Source organism: Pelodiscus sinensis, chromosome 4 (genome assembly GCF_052426305.1).
Source record: "Pelodiscus sinensis isolate ZL-2025 chromosome 4, ASM5242630v1, whole genome shotgun sequence".
NCBI lineage: Eukaryota > Metazoa > Chordata > Testudines > Trionychidae > Pelodiscus > Pelodiscus sinensis.
In genome coordinates this window covers 36,722,147-36,737,778 of record NC_143055.1, presented here as the reverse complement: position 1 = coordinate 36,737,778, position 15,632 = coordinate 36,722,147, and the positions used below count along the sequence as shown (strand labels likewise).

Below are 15,632 nucleotides of genomic sequence, written 5' to 3'. Positions count from 1 at the left end.
TTACTTCCCTGATTCACCCCTTCTCCATACCCAAGACTGGCCAGCACTTCTACATTTCTCCTCTTCCTCCTGCTCCTCTGAACTTCTTCTCTTGCCTACCATGCCTCTCTCTGCTTCACATCCTCACCTTCCATCCTCCATTCTTATGCAATATCTAAATTTGCTTATTGCTCCCCTTCAATCACCTCAGCAAACTTCCACATTGGCTGTGCTGCTCCTCACCAGACCTATTTCCTGGTTAGCTCCCTGAACCATAGACTAGCAGCCATTTTGTCCATGGGCATGAATCTAATTTTTTTTTAAAAAGCAGTATTTGGCTGTCAACTTTATTAAGGACAGCCTGTAGGGGAATGGCTGCCTGTGATGAAGAATCCATTATAACTCAGCTGAAGTTAATTATTCACTGTTAAGAATGTGCACCTTATTTCCAATTAGGGTGTCACTTAGTTGGATTTTAAACAGCCTGGCCAGTTTTTAAAAAGATTTAATGTGTGCATATTTTTTTCCATTTGGGACATGTGAAAAGGCTGTATAATTCATACCCCCTATAATCCAGCCTGTGTGGCCATGTTAGATTAAGGTAAGAGAAATGGGGGAGAGGGGAACCTTCTAAAAATACACATTGTGGAGGTGTTTGGTTTGCTGCATTGTTGTTTGATTTTTTACGTGTTTGTAGAATGGTTCTCTACAACATTTTAGTAATAATTATAAATATAGTCGGTAGTAGGAACTGCTATGGGGTGAAGGCAAGAACAGTGGCCAGTTTCAGTTGGTGGGACTGGGGATGGCCACTATCTGATTTGTCTGCATGTCACAGATGGCACCTTATTTCTACCCTGTATTTATCAAGCTTATTCCAGCTATTGGTTCTTGGATCCAGGGATTGCTGTTCTGGGAATACAGGTTAAAATGGAGCTCACCAGGGGCCTCTTTATCCTGTCTTACCAGTGTCCCTCAGGACCCACAACTGTGTAGGGAAGACCCCTTTAGGGGCACTGAGATCCAGGTATGCCTTTCCTCCTGATATGCTTCAGAGAGAAGCTAGTCTGACAGTGAAGCAGCCAAAGCAGGGAGGATGCTTTTATTTTAAAGCTTTGCCAGTAACAAAGACTTTCTATATGCAAGCCAATTTTTTTTAAATGTTACTTTTAAAAAAACTTTTGCAAACCTTTTCTAAAATTGGGCTATGCTTATTTTGGTCTATTATAATTCAAATGAAGAAAACTGTAACATTTAAAAGTCAACTTCATGTTGTTATATATGAAAGCTCAGATTTTCTTCTCCCCCCCCCCTTTCTGTTACGACATTTTCAAAGAAGCAAACGGTTTCCTTTTGCAGCTGAGCTTAGGTCTGTTAGTTTAAAAAACAAATTCTGAAATTGATTTTCATTTTATGCAAATTCACATTTGATTTTTGTCACCGTAAAATTCATATCGTCATCTCTTTTCTGCTGTCAATTTCCCTGAGATATATTGTGAAGTCATATGATAAATTGCATTTGTTATACACCTTTGAACTCCTCACCTGAACTCTGTCCACTGAATCCATGTCTTGTGGAACTGCTTCTAACATTCCAAACCTCTGAGAAGCTTTAGTCAGCCACCATTTTAATAATAATAAAAAAACCCAAGCTATTACAAAAATGATTCACTCTTTCACATAATATTTCTAACAAAATTGAGCAGCCTGAGGCCTAGAACTGACATCATTCTACCCTGCAAAATTTCAGGCTTAATGTCTGACTGCCTTGCAGAGCTCGAAATGGCTTTATGACATCGCAAAGAATCTATTCCTAAAATTCTTTGGGAATGCACAGCACTTTCTCCTAGCCCTGAAAAGTCCCAAGATATCAGACTGTAAAGCTGTCACATTTATATATAGAAACAGACAGCTTTTTTAAATGTAAGTAGTTTAATGTTTTCCCCTTGTGATCTCTTTGTAGTTGGATTCATTGAAACTAAAGGCATTTACATGGCTTTAGAGAAAAATGACATTGGAATTAATCCCCATACAGTTTGATGCCAAAACACTTATAAAATGTGTGGAAGGGCTCTGTAATATACATAATATACAGTGATGTGGATTTTTCAACACTCATTTGGGATGGATTGCAAAACTCTCATAGCATAATCTTCCCCTACCCCCAAATTAATGTCCATGAACCCTTCTTTCTTTAGCACAGAATTATAGTCTAAGCAGTGCCCTACACCATATAAAAATACATAGCCGTAGGAATGCCTCAGTTTTCTTCATTTTTGTCAGCTGTATTCATGACCCTTTTCTGTTAATTTTTGGTGACCCATTTATGCATTCCAGCTTTACCCCAATGTTTTCATTGTGACTCATCTGTAGATATATCCATAATATCGTTTCACAAGGGTGTTCTGAGAATAAATACATTAATGATTGTGAGCAATTTTTATTACTGTGGTGATGGAAACCAGGATAAATACCTAAAAAAAAAAAAATAGAAATGTATTTTTGATATGAGGCATGTGAATAGCATACTACCCCTTTAAAAAAATAATCAAGATAGCCTTGGTTATAGTCAAGAAGGTTTCCTGTTCTGCCATTCCTGGTGCAAGAACAGAATACTAAGTAGAGGTTGGACCTCCCCAAACTAGGATTCTCTTGTCTGGTGTTCCTGAACCAGGGAGTCCTGGCTGTGATCCCCAGTGGCAAGAGGGCTGGCATATCAGAACCTAGTAGGGCAAGGGTTGGGATTGGGGCCAAAGCCCTGATAGTGCAGCCAGGCATGCAGCAGACACAGTAGTGGGACCAGGGATGTGGCAGCCATGGCAGCTCCGGTAATGGTGCTGAGGCTGGGAATGCAGCAGATGCAGTAGCCCCTATAGCAGGTCGGGGGACGTGGCTTTCCAGGCTGTTGGAGATAAAACAGCACGGCAGCCCGGAGGGGGAGAAGGCTGGCTCGGGCTGGCAGGGGGGAGGGGAGGTGGGTTGGGGGGGGCCATAGCAGGTCAAGCAAATTCACTCTTTCGGGACTGGTCAGGTCCCAAGGATTCTGGACCAGAGAGGTCTGACCTGTAGAAGAAAAGGGGATTTGAAAACATGCAAACTGCAGTGCATTTTCTGCTTGGCTTGTTGGGGGCAGAAGGCATATTGCAACAGTCTTTGATCTATAATCACATACTTCTTTTTTGTCTAGAACCTTTGCTTTATTCATTGTATAGGTTAAACCAGGGAGGGCAAATGGGAAATCATGGGCCAGATCTGGTCTGCCAAGGTTAGCCCACCCCTGGGTTAGACAATGAAAGTAGCAGGATGAGTGGTGAATCAGGCAGTAGTTTAGAGGATTTTAGTCTAATTTTGATTAGTGCATAGGACAGTGTGCAGAGAAAGAGTCGGGGGCCTATATACTGGCCCTACTGAACAATGCAGATTAAAAAAAACTGCTTCATATAGTGTAACAACCTCAACATATAGAGAAAAGTTATATGTGATCCTGTTATTAAAGACAGCCTCATAAAGCAAGAACACAAGAGGGCAAAGCTAAAGTTTCCAGGCAATTTTAACTTTGGTGTTTCCTTAGTCCTGCGTTCTTTACTTTGCAAATATAACAGGTGAAATCCTTGACCTATTTAATTTGATGGATATTCTGTCATGGATTTCAGCAGAACATCCACTGTTCCTGTCATGTAGTTTAATGTACAGATTATATACATACATAAAAAGCTGTTACAAGAAGGAGGAAGAAAAAATATTCTCCTTAACCTTTGATGATAGGACAAGAAACAATAGGCTTATATTGCAGCAAGGGAGGGTTAGGTTGGAGATTAGGAAAATCTTCCAAACTGTCAAGGTGGATAAACTCTGGAATAAATTGCCTAGGGAGGTTGTAGAATCTCCATCCTTGAAGATATTTAAGAGCAGGTTAGACAAACACCAGACAGGAACAGTCTAGAATCTAGATGGTGCTTGGTCCTGCCAAGATGCAGGGGTCTGGAATTTATAACCTCTTGGGGGTCCTTCCAGTTCTATGATTCTATAAGGCAGAAAGCACTTAATTCATTTAAGGGCAAATCTAATCCCCTCCTCCACTCCATATTGAGCCATATTGATCTTTAACTGAGTTTATCTAGTGGACGGGGGAAGTTACTATTTGTGTGCAATTGGGTCTGAACCTGCAGCTCCAGAAAGCAAGGCATTCTAGAAAGCAAGAAATTGTTATAGACAGTCCATGTGAGAAAGAAGAATACAAACAGACTTGTAAATATGCAAATCCACTTACTGTTTCTCACACCCTGGAAGCTGGTATGCAGGGTCATGGATTATCAAGATACGATGTAGGGATTGCTGCATCTCTACACTGTCAGCTCACTACAACCCTGGTGAGACTCTCTGCACAACTCCTGTATTGCTCATATGACTAAAATAGCTATGGGTTACCTTCCATTCTGCTTTTTAATTGTGGGAGACTATTTTAAATGTAGTGTGTCAAGCATTCTTTGAAAAAATTTAGGGAAATATAAGGAAGAAGTTATGTACATTAGAACAATGCTTCCTTCCTAAAACAACTTAAAATGGATTGACACAATCAATAATGTCATGTCATTATTAGCATATTTCAGTATTTAAAATATCACTAGAAAAGAGCCATGTAAATTCATTCCAATATAAATATAAATCACAGTTTATGCTGGGCATAAGTTGGATTTGATTAATTCCACATATAGGTGACTTTTCACTGATGAATTGTTCTGTATCACATTCCTCTTGGAATTTGTCATTGGCCTGAAGCTTGCTTCAGGCTATCAACATGAGGAATGCTATAGAAATTACATGAGTGCTCTATCAAATAACTTCATATTTTAATGAAGTTTAAGTATCAATTCATTTTAATGTTCTAAGGCAATGGGGTGACAATGTAGGTTTTTTAAAGTTGTCTGCACATGCTTTCTTAAATTATTAGTGTTTATGTCTCCTGTAGAGCATAAGTTAAGAGGACTTTCCACATGGTCAAAGTTAGGCACAAGCTCAAATATTTTGCTAAGCTGAAGTCTATGGGAGGAATGTTAAATACTGCAATAATGAAAAAGGTATTCAGAAAGTCCCATCTAGGGATATGACCAGTCCTTTGATTCTCCTGGTGTTAAATTCTGCTTTGTTATCACTGTTTCTCCCATGGCAATCTTCCTCAATCTCTTCTGTTGAAGTGCTCCAGTGTGGATAAATAATTAAAGAGCTTTTGGAAAGGAGGACTAGACTGTGGCTACGTATAGACTACAAGCCTCTTTCGAAAGAGAGAGTCTAGTCTTCAACCAATTCTTTCAAAAAAGCGAGCCGCATTTTTGAAAGAGAGCACCCAGGCAGTCTGGATGCTCTTTCAAAAAAGTCCTGTTTACACTCAAGAACACCTTTTTTTGAAAGAGCACTTTCAAAAAAAAGTGTTATTCCTCGTAAAATGAGGTTTACTGTGGTCGACAAAACTGCCACGTTCTTTTGATTTAATTTCAAAACAACGCAGCAGCAGTCTAGACTTGGGAAGTTTTTTTTTTTAAAAAGACCACTTTTTTTGAAAAAACCCTGTAGTCTAGACACACCCTGAGGGTCCACCATATATAGAAAGATGCCCTGACCACCAGAAAACATAGAGCCTTTCTATTACTCTGTCACTCTCTAGCTCAGAGGTGGGCAATCATTTCTGATGGGGCCCAATCCAAGAATTTGGTAAGTGGTCACAGGCCACACTTTTCTACAATATTAAAGGAGGGAGTGTAGGGTCTGGAATGGATGTTGGGTGAAGAAGGGAGGTTTAGGTAGGGGATTAGTGTGTAGGAGGAATTATGGGGTCTGGGAGAGAGTTTGGATGCAGCTAGAGGTTGTGATTTAGGTCGCTGGATTGCAGTGTAGGAGGGGCTAGGGTGCTAGGTGCAGATAGTGCTTACTGTAAGCAGCTCCCAGCTGGTAGCCCAGCGGAACCCTCAGGCAGGCTGCCTGTCTGCTGCAGCCCATCATACCATTCAAAGTGGCTGGCTGCTGGAGCCATCATGTGTGGCTTTGTGTGGGGCACCCCTTAGGGAGAGGGAGGCATTCTGCACATGCCCACATTTCTTCCCCGTACCTCCAATTACCTGGTTTCTGGCCAATGGTAGGTGCAAGGATTGTACTGGGGATGAGGGAAGCCAGCAGAGATCCTCTTTTCCTCAAGGGACATGCTGTACAGAGGAGCACACACTGCATGCAGCAGTTAGATGCTTTGAACAATGTGTAGGGCAATGGCAAACAGGAAATCCACCTGAGGGTCCCACTGGGCCATGGTAGACTGGATCAATATGTTTGGTGGCCCAGATCTGGCCTGCAGGCTAGATTTTTCCCACCCCGCTCTAGCCCAATTGCTCTTTGATTTTATTCAGCAGGGAGATTGAAAGAGTCCCCCTGATCAGAATATCCCATTCGTCTGTGACTAGACTACTCTATTGAGAGGTGATAGATGTGTGTGTAGATCCTTTCTCCCCACCAAGTAGAAGGGGACAATAAAACTTAAGTATCCCACAGCTTGGGTGAATGCTTTAATCTACTACACTAAAAGTTATAAGGTGAACATTATTCCTCCTATGATTGTTTCATATGGCGTAAGAAAGGAACCTAGTCCAGTCTCTGAGGAAAGGTTTTGAACACCTAAGTTACCTGCCTCCAGGAGAGGGCTTCTGAGCTGTAGATCACAAATAGTGATAAGATATTCCCTGCAGTCCAGGCTTAGGTGCCTAGCACTGTAAGGCAGCTGAATCACAGAATACTCTGCTCTGGTCAATATTTCTCATTGATTAGTTTATATAGCTCCCTGTCTAGCATTCTGGCTTCTGTGGATGGAAATTTTAGGCACCTGTCTCTCTCCATTCCCTATATAGAAACCTAGGCACCTAGCATTATGCTTTGTAGATCATATTATTGTTATGATTTCCTAGGCTTCTAAAATACAAGCATTACTAGAACACTCAACTTCACAAAGGTTGAATCTCTTTGTAGACCTAGGTCTCTTAGCCATTATTCCATTATTACTTCATGTTCAATATTATTGTAGTGGAACTTCAGCAGTTTTGAGGTGGCTAGTGTAATGGAAGATAGATTAGTTAATGTTCTCACTTTTAATTTTAAACCTTAACTCTTAATTTAAGTCAACCAGTTATCAAGGTTGTGGCTTGTCCAAAAGAATTGTCAGAGATAGCCTCAGCTAACTAGCTTTCCATTGAAAGGACACACATAGATTCATCAAACATTAGAACTTGGAAGGGACCTTGAGAGGTCATCGAGTCCAGTCCCTTGTCCTCATGGCAGGACCAAGCACCCTCTAGACCAGTGTTTCTCAACCTTTTTTTAAAAAGTACCCCTTTAAAAAAATTATAAGTATTCCCAGTACCTACAGTTTTTGGACACACACAATTTTTTTCTACCATTGCAACACATTTGTCTAAACAACTTAAAAATTTCATTGCCCGCCCGGCTATGATTGAGTATAAAAAGTACAAAAATAATTAAACACTGTAAAACTTAAAACAAAAATTCAGTTTTCTCCAAATTTCAATTTTGTGGACATACCCTCCAGACTTCTCTGGACCATCCCTAAGGGTACTCATACCACTAGTTGAGAAACACTGGTCTAGAAACCTTAACCAGTGTTTCTCAACCAGTGGTACGAGTACCCTTAGGGATACTCCAGAGTAGCCTGGGGAGGTACGTCAACAAAATTGAAATTTGGAGAAAACTGAATTTTTGTTTTAAGTTTTACAGTGTTTAATTATTTTTGTACTTTTTACACCCAAAAATTTCAAAATTTCATCACCCGCCTGGCTATGATTAAGTTGTTTAGACAAATGTATTGCAATGGTAGAAAAAAATTGTGTGTCTGAAAACTGTAGGTACTGGGGGTATACATATATTTTTAATATATTTTCAATATATATATATATATTAAGAGGTACTTTATAAAAAAAGGTTGAGAAACACTGGTCTAGACCTTCCCTGATAGATGTCTATCTAATCTGCTCTTACATATCACCAGAGATAGAGATTCTACAACCTCTCTAAGCAATTATTTCCAGTTTTAACCACCCTGACAGTCAGGACATTTTTCCTAATGTCCAACCTAAACCTCTCTTACTACAGTTTAAGCCCATTGCTTCTTGTCTTATTCTCCGAGGCCAAGGAGAACAATTTTTCTCCCTCCACCTTGTGACACCCTTTTAGATACTTGAAAAATGCTATCATGTTCCCTCTGTCTTTTCCTTTCCAAACTAAACAATTCCAGTTCTTTCAGTCTTCCCTCATAGCTAATGTTCTCTAGACCTTTAATCTTTCTTGTTGCTCTTCTCTGGACCTCTGATTTCTCCACATCTTTCTTGAAATGTGGTGCCCAGAACAGAACACAATACTCCAACTGAGGCCTAATCAGCGCAGAGTAGAGTGGAAGAATGACTTCTCGTGTCTTGCTCACAACACTCCTGTTAATGTATCCCAGAATCATGTTTATGTTTTTTGCAATAGTGTAACACTGTTGACTCATATTTAGCTTGTGGTCCACTATGACCTCTAGATTCCTTTCTGCAGTACTCCTTCCTAGACAGTTGCTTCCTATTCTGTATTTGTGAAACTGATTGTTCCTTCCTAAGTGGAGTACTTGCATTTGTCCTTATTAAACTTCATCCTAACTACCTGAGACGATTGCTCCAGTTTGTCCAGCTCATTTTGAATTATGATCCTATCTTCCAATATTCTCTATCCCAATATCCAAATTATTGATGAAATTATTGAACAGAACCGGTCCCAAAACAGACCCCTGTGGAACCCCACTTCTTATGCTCTTCCTGCTTGATTGTAAACTGTTAATAACTACTCTCTGAGAATGGTCATGCACCCACCTTATAGTAGCCCCATCTAAGTTGTATTTGCCTAGTTTATTGATAAGAAGATCATGCGAAACCATATCAACCCACACATAACCCTTAAAACAAGAATAGATAGTCTTGTGTGCTATTTGTTGCTTCTAGGGGACAAGCTCTGTTGGTTGGGCTGTTAAGGAAGCCATTGTCATCACAAATTTAGAGTTCTGCTGTTGCTGTTTCTTCTACTGGTCCTTTGCAGAGTTCTGCATCTTGATCTCAGTTGGCTTAGTCTGCACAAGTGTCTTCTTCTTTATTGGTGTCTTGCAGCATCTTCTTTCCTTCAAGTTTCCCATCCCACTCTAGGATTTATCTTGTCGGCTGTTGTCCTTATATACTGTTTCCTCACTCATGCTCAGCCAATCAGCTTTCAGCTTTTTCCTAACTCTGCCATGCCATTCATTGTTACATGACCTGTGTGCCCCAGGAAGTCCAATGTACCTCCATGGGCTACAATGTATCAATGTGGGATTTTGCTGAGTCATTCCCTTCCAGTAATGATGCAGAACTGTCTCCTAGTTGCATCATAACTATTGGTTCGTGTGGACTCCCATGTGCTCCTCTGGAGTTTCTCTAGCTGACGTGTGAGTGACCCCTAGATCTTCCAATCAAAGTGGATAGTTCCATTGCATGATAGGAAGTGAAATTATTTCATCATTGGCAATGGACCCCTATAGGACTTAGAAATGGAATCTCCCACTCTATTACATCACCCCATAGACACCATTATGGATTTTCTATTTTAAACTACTGTTAATTTCAGTTTAATTAAAGCCTTACCCTTAAAACTAATTACTGTTCCAAGCATTCTAAAGGGTCCTGACATTTTATGTCCAATTAAGCCAATTATAATTTCTCCAACATTAAACCCCTTCCCGATGTTTTTCTGCATACTTCATTTTAGGTGATGCAAAGTAATCCAAATGGCTAATGTAAAAATTTCTTTCTACATTATATGTCATCTCACTTCACACTTCTCTGCAGGTTCTTTTTATTGGTTTTCAGATTGTCCTAAAGATTGCTTTTTCCCCATCAAAAAAGTATGAAGGCTAGTTCTCTGTAACAATAAAGCCCCTGTGTGGCCCAAATGGGATATAAAGCCAGCAAGAAACTCTCCTTGTGTAGTGGAAATCAAGCATAGTACCCTACAACTCTACCCTTCCCCAGTATAGGAACTGTAACCAGATTGTCTCTGTGCTCCCAGATTGTCCCACCTGATCAGGACAGTGATAGTTGTTTCATAAAGCCTTTACCCAAGGTATTACTTGATTTTACACGTTGGCTACGTCTACACTGGCATGATTTTCCGAAAATGCTTTTAACGGAAAAGTTTTCCGTTAAAAGCATTTTCGGAAAAGCACGTCTAGATTGGCAGGATGCTTTTCCGCAAAAGCACTTTTTGTGGAAAAGCGTCCATGGCCAATCTAGACGCGGTTTTCTGCCAAAAAGCCCTGATAGCCATTTTTGCGATCGGGTCTTTTTTGCGGAAAACACTACTGTGCTGTCTACACTGGCCCTTTTGCGCAAAAGTCTTTCGGAAAAAGACTTTTGCCCAAACGGGAGCAGCATAGTATTTCCACAAGAACACTGATCTTACATGAGCTCGTTAGTGTTCTTGCCAGTGTTCTTGTTCAGATGATTTTGCGGAAAAACTTGCCAGTCTAGACACAGCCATGGATTTTCTGCTGGATCAAGGGAAATCTAGTCATGTTCCCTGGTGATTAATGTGGATAAGTCACAGGAGTTGTACAGAGGCAATAAAAGGAGAGAGAACATGGCAGTAGCCCTCTTTCTGAGAAGTTCCTCTTTCTGAGAAAAACCTTTCTTTTACTGACCAGCTCACCAGCCATGATCAGCAAACCCGCCAGGTGCAACAAGCCTTGGCTCCTTCTGCAACCCATATGCCTGTGTAAGTGTGTGAGTGCCTGTGGGCAGAAAAGGATGTGTGTGAATGAGTGAATGAAGGTGTTTGTGAGAGAGAGAGATAGCTGGTTCCCCTTTAGTTTAAACCTTTAGTGGCAGCTGTATCCTCTTTAGTTTAACCATATAATGCATATAGTGGAGTGTTAATGCCCGAATTGATAAATCCATACTAGTGTAACCTTGGGTGGTCTCCAGTGGGAATTTTTGGGGTAACAATAGTGACTATGAAATACTAAGGTTGATTAGAGAGGCTATCAAAATAAAAAACTCAATAATAGCAGGGGATTTAACTATCCCCATATTGACTGGGTACATGTCACCTCAGGATGGGATGCAGAGATAAAATGTCTTCATATCTTAAATGACTGCTTCTTGGAGCAGCTGGTTCTGGAATCCACAAGGAAGAGGCTATTTTTGATTTAGTCCTAAGTGAAGCACGGAATCTGATCCAAGAGGTAAATATAACTGGACCTCTTGAAATTGTGACCAAAATACAATAAAATGTAACATCCTTATGGTGGGGAAAAAAACCTCAGCAGCCCAACACTCAGCATTTCATTTTAGAAAGGGGAACTGCACAAAAAAGAGGATGCTAGTTAAACAGAAATTAAAAGGCAAAGTGACAAAAATAAAATATTTGCAAGCTGCATGGAAACTTTTCAAAGACACCATAATTGAGGCCCAACTTATATGTATACCCCAAATAAAAAAAACCAGACAAGAACCAAAAAAGTGTCACTGTAGCTTAACAACCAAGTAAAAGAAGCAGTGACAGATAAAAGGACATCTTTTTAAAAAGTGGAAGTCAAATCCTAGTGAGGAAAATAGAGAGGAGCATACATTTTGTCTGTCTAAGTGTAAAAAATATAATAAGAAAAACCAAAAAGGAATAGCAAAATGTTTTGTAAGTACATCAGAAGCAGGAATCTGTCTAAACAATCAGTGGGGACCTTGGACAATCGAGATACTAAAGGAGCACTAAAAGCTGATAAAGTCATTGTGGAGAAGCTCAAAGAAATCTTTGCTTTAGTCTTCATGGCTAAGGATATTGGGGAGATTCTCAAACCTGAGCCATTCTTTTAGGTGACAAATTGGAGGTACTGTCCTAGATTGAGGTGTCATTAAAGGAGGTTTCGAAACAAACTGGTCAACCTAACTATAATAAGTCACTGGGATCAGATGGCATTCACCTAAGAGTTTTGAAAACTCAACTGTGAAATTGTGGAACTAGTAACCGTGGTTTATAACCTGTCCTTTAAATCAGTGTCAGTATCCAATTATTTAAAACTATAATAAAAAATAGAATTGTCAGACACATAGATGAACACAATTTGTTGGGAGAAAGTTAACATGGCTTCTGTAAAGTGAAATCATACCTTCCTAACTACTAGAGTTGTTTGAGGAGGTCAACAAACATGTGAACAAAGGGAATTCAGTGGATATAGTATACCTGGATTTCCAGAAAGTCTTTGACAAGATTCCTCACCACATGCTCTTAAGTAAACCGTGTTGTTATGGGATAAGAGGGAAGGTAATTCCATGGATTGATAACTGGTTAAAAGACAGCAAACAAAGGGTAGGAATAAATGTTAAGTTTTCAGAGTGGAGAGAGGTAACTAGTGGAGTCCCCCCAAGGTTGGTCCTGGGACCAACACTATTCAACTTCTTTATAAATGATCTAGAGAAAGGGGTAAACAGTGAGGTAGCAAAATTTGCAGATGATACCAAACTGCTCAAGATAGGTAAGACCAAAGTAGACTGTGAAGAGTTTCAAAAAGATCTCACCAAACTAAGGGATTTGGCATCAAAATGTCAAATGAAATTTAATGTTGATAAATGTAAAGTAATACCCACTGGAAAATTTAATCCCAACTCTACATACATCTGATGGGGACTAATTTAGCTACAGCTACTCAAGAGAGAGATCTTGGAGTCATTGTGGATAGTTCTCTGAAAACATCCACTCAGTGTGCAGCGGCAGTCAAAAAGAACAAATAGAATGTCAGGAATCATTTTAAAAAGGATAGAGAATAAGATAAAGAATATCATATTGCCTCTATATGAAACTATGGTATGCCCACATCTTGAATATTGCGTACAGATGTGGTCGCCTCATCTCAAAAAAGATATATTGGCATTGGAAAAGGTTCAGAGAGGGCAACAAAAATTATTAGGGGTTTAGAATGGGTCCCATATGAAGTCTGATTAAAAAAACTTGGACTTTTCAGATTAGAAAAGAGGAAACTAAAGGGGGATATGATAGTGGTTTATAAAATCATGACTGGTATGGAAAAAGTATATAAGGAACATTTATTTACTTATTCCCACAATATAAGAACTAGGGGTCACCAAATGAAATTAATAACAGCAGGTTTAAAACAAACAAAAGGAAGTTTTTCTTCACATAGCTAACAGTCAACCTGTGGAACTCCTTGCCAGTGCATGTGGTGGAGCCTAGAACTTTAACGGGGTTCAAAAAAGAGGTAGGTAGATTAATGGAGTTTAGGTCCATCAATGGCTATTAGCCAGGATGGGTAGGAATGGTATCCATTTCCAGACAAACAGAAGCAAGGGACGACAGGAGAGGGATTACATGAGAATTACCTGCTGTGTTCCCTCCCTCTGGATCATCTGCTATTGGCCACTATCAGCAGACAGGATACTGTTTTAGATGGACCTTTGGTCTGACCCAGTATAGCCATTCTTATGTTCTCATGTTCTCCTGCTATTTCTGGCTGATAGAGAAGTCTATTTTAGTCATGGGCAGATGATATAAGGTAGAGGAACCTTGAAGTTCAGTGAAGAATTGCTTCTAGAATCAGGATGTTACAGAGGCAGCTATTGCTAATCAAAGGCCTAAAGTAGCCCATGCCATACTAACATGTTGTGATGGGTTGAATAGACCCAATGTGGCAGCTTGCAAGGGATAAACAGAATACTCCGCTACCTGTATGGGTGCTACTTAATTAGCTGATTAATCACAGTTTAGATAAAAGGCAGCAAACAGGAGGACAGTGACTGTCAGAAAGTATGTCTGTACTGCAATGAAAAAATCCATGACTGGCTTGTGCCCATTGACTTGGGCTAAAGGAGTCTGGCTAAAACAACTTTAGAATACTCCCTTGAACCATCTATTTACCATAAATAATTCTAGTGTCCCCCTTAAAACATTGTTATTTTTCCACAAAAACCTACAACCATGTTCAAGTAAATTTTCAAATGCCTGGATCTAAATTCTGCTTCAGTTCCATTGGGATTTCATTTTCAACATACCGCTCATGCTGGGGAAGCTCTGTTCAGCCTGTGTCTAGCACTCTGGACCCACAGATACCATCACCATCTGGGAGCCCTGATCAGTTCAAGCTTCACTGACTGATGAGATCGTTCTTGCCCTCTTTCTCTCCCCCTCTCGGTACAGCTTCCTAACCCTGCTGTATGTGCTCTGTTATGATTTGCTAACCTTAACATTTGTAATCAGATTTAAGTTACATTTTGTATTGTAACCGTTTTGTTTGGTTGGTTCTCCTTGTATGGTTAGTACCTAGAAATAAATACTGTTAGTTTTTAAGCTGGTTGCTTTTCTCTCTTTTCCTCTTTCTCTCTCCTCTTTGGCTATTGGTTTGGTTTTCCAATCGCTCTGCAATAACTCTCCTTGTACTTAAACGAAAGATCTCTGTAGCGTCCAAAATTCGTTTGCTCATCAAGTGGGTTACTAGCAGAATTGTTGTGGCATGAAAGTGGGAATAAGGAGGTGCTGAACTTGGGGGGGGGCATATGAGGGTGGCAATTTACAGTGCTGTTTAACACAGCCCACTGAGTCCAAGGGCACATGAGGGTCACAGGTGGCATTACAGTGCAACCAAGCCTACTGAGTCCAGGGACATATAAAGGGTCAGTTTGTGAGCGCTCATTAGCTGGTCCTCTCAGATGTGTTCTGGTAGTGTGAGTGAGTGTGTGTGCAGGTTCATCTGATTCTAGTGTGGGAAGAACCCAGTCCTGGGGAACCTAGAGCCTGCAGGAGAGTTCTATTGGGAGGAAACAGAGAAGTAAAGCTCCATTTTGTCATTTAGTGCTGTCTACAAAGCACCAAAATTTTGAAATAAAGTGCTATTCTGAAATGTCCCTTTCTCTTTGTAGAATGTGGTTTACAGGGATGTTGGAATAGGAAGCCCAGAATAATGGGCTTGCTGTGAAGACACGGGATAGCTATTTCAGGATACTCTGGTATCCTGAAAGAGCATTGAAGTGCAGATGTAGCTTTAAAGGGGAAAACCCAAAATACAACAACGTTATGTGTTTTACTATGTGTAATGTATCCTGCCAATGACAAAGTTTACAGCTCAGAAGAACACAAAGAAAATTCACAATACACTTTGCTTGGTGAAGTGACTTTTTGTGGCATCAGTCACTAAGAACTGCAAATGCAGCTGTTTGGCTGAGATATTGCAAGTGGGTATTTTAATTCAATGAAGGTAAGAGGCAGAGACAGTGATATGGGATACATGTGGGAGGCTCTAGTCTTCTGCCAACACAGACATTTTATGTGATCTTTAAGAATTTTCTTCTTCATCTTAATCATATCATGAAGGTCCAGGTTGCCATGCAAGCATCCTATTACAACAGAGACCCCTTCTGTCATAGAATCATAGAACACTAGAACTGGAAGGGACCTCAAAAGGTCGAGTCCAGTCCCCTGCCCTCAAAGCAGGATCCAGTACCATCTACATCATCCCCGATAGATATCTATCTCACCTGCTCTTAAATATCTCCAGAGACGGAGATTCCACAACCTCCCTAGGCAATTTATTTCCA

At 40.2% G+C, this 15,632-nt stretch overlaps 1 long non-coding RNA gene across 1 annotated transcript in view; it reads left to right on the top strand.

Annotated features, from left to right (window-relative positions):
• Positions 1 to 1,813: 1,813 nt before the first annotated feature.
• LOC112543866 (uncharacterized) overlaps positions 1,814 to 15,632 on the top strand; it is a 57,127-nt gene continuing 43,308 nt past the window's right edge. Inside the window, exon 1 of the long non-coding RNA XR_003087145.3 lies at positions 1,814 to 1,902. This is a non-coding gene — a long non-coding RNA (uncharacterized LOC112543866). The remainder of the gene's footprint in view (positions 1,903 to 15,632) is intronic.